Here is a 1905-nt window from a genome sequence, read left to right as displayed (position 1 = left end):
TGGTTTCAGTCTCAGGCACAGAGCACCATTTCATTCTCCCTCTGTGACCTTGAACAGGAACAGAATTAACCAACATGGTGTACTTTAAAATAACTCCAGCCCTTTATGTGTTTTTTCCCACAGAATTAGAGGCGCCATGATCAGATCAAAGGAAGCAAGTATCAGTTTTTGCACTAATATTTTTACACATTTTACAAATATTTGTACACCAATATTGACACTAATATTTTGTCATCCCCAAAGTAAGAGTAATTTCACCTCCCTTATTACAGAAATCTCAAAGTGTGAGGCAATGGATGCTTGAAAAGACATACCTACAGTATCTGAAAAACCTGAATGGAGCCTTGCAATTGTGAGAACTTGCCTATTTTTTCTCAGTTGGTCTAATTAAAAACCTTGCCTGGCAGAGCAATGTATTTTAGGAGTAGTGTCTGATGTCATGTCCTCTAGAAACAGCAAAACACAGACCCTTCAGAGAGATTTTTTGAGGTTTGACAGCCAGTGGAGGCAAGAAAATGTACAGGGTGTAAGCAGCTTTAATCAGCTGACCCATATCTCCCCCAGGTTCCCTCAAAAAAAAAAAAAAAAAAAAAAAAAAAAGAAAGAAAGAAAGGAATTTTCTTTCTCAGTGAATGTGGGCAACTCCCCACACTTTTCTCTTTCTGCATGATTGTGTTAAACTTGTCAGGCAAAAAGCGGAAATGAAAGTCTGACCTCTGAATGTTTCATAGAGGAATCTATGATGTGAAAGATACAAAATTGTTACCTCAGGAAGGAGAACAGATCCCTCTAGACAAGTCTATACCTAATAATTTCAAAGGAAAGTTTTGTTATATGTGTTTTGTTATATACTAGCTCGAGATGATATAATTTTTTGGGGTAGCAACATGACAATTTTTTTTCATTAATTTCTTTTAAATACTTACATACTGAGAGCTTTTGATGACTAAGAAATCACCCTCAATTTTAACATATTAAAAGGACTTCCATTAACACTGAATGTAGACCAATAATTTGCAAGATCCATCCTGTCTCTTGCCCAGGTGTCTGAGCTAGATATTTTTTATTTTTTATTATTTTGGTTTTTAATAACATTTTATTTTGTATTTAATGACAGAAACAATTCTTGATTTATGCACACTGTAATAATGAGAGGGTTTGCAGCAAGAGAAATTTGAAAATAAAAAATTAACTAGCTGTACAAAATTTTGGGGGATAGTTCTAGAAAACAGTGGCACAGGCTTTAACACTAGAGACAGAGTCAATCTACTGAAGAGATTAAAATTTCCTTTTTTCTTTTTGTTTTGGTTTTTTTTTTTTGCGATGAACTTAGGTTTATTCCTGGTCCTATGCAACAAAACCTTCTGCTGTTTATTCCTCCTGCAAACCACAGTCAAATCCAGGGAAGAATCCAGAGATTCATTATGAAAGAACATTTGTCAGCACTGCTCCTTCTAGCCTTCTAGTACAAAGTGTTCACAGAAAATTGTGTGAGCATTAGGAATGCAGATGGTTTACTAGCTCTTTTGCATACAGTAAGATATCTGCAGCACTTTCACTTTTGGGAAAGCTGACTGACCCATACCAAATTCTAGCTTAAATAATAGAAGGCAAGTTCTCACTTTTTACCTTCACCTGCCTTGCAAGTGCCAGGGTAGGAATTAGAGGACTCAGAAATTCCACTCCATGTTATACATAGGACACAGGAATTGAGTACAAATGAAAAATCTACTTTTCATTTTATAGTTTCCCTAAAAAACACTAACCCTAGAAGGGAAAAAAGGCAGGAGGAGGCAAGTTCACAGTCCACTTTCAGACTTCACTAAGCACAGCTGACTCCACCCCTCTTAGCCATATATCTACCATATCACCACATCCAGCTAGGGAACTTGGTGTGTAAAACAG

This window comes from Pseudopipra pipra, chromosome 1, assembly GCF_036250125.1.
Source record: "Pseudopipra pipra isolate bDixPip1 chromosome 1, bDixPip1.hap1, whole genome shotgun sequence".
NCBI lineage: Eukaryota > Metazoa > Chordata > Aves > Passeriformes > Pipridae > Pseudopipra > Pseudopipra pipra.
The sequence above is the reverse complement of the archived record's forward strand: the minus strand, read 5'-3'. Positions refer to the sequence as shown.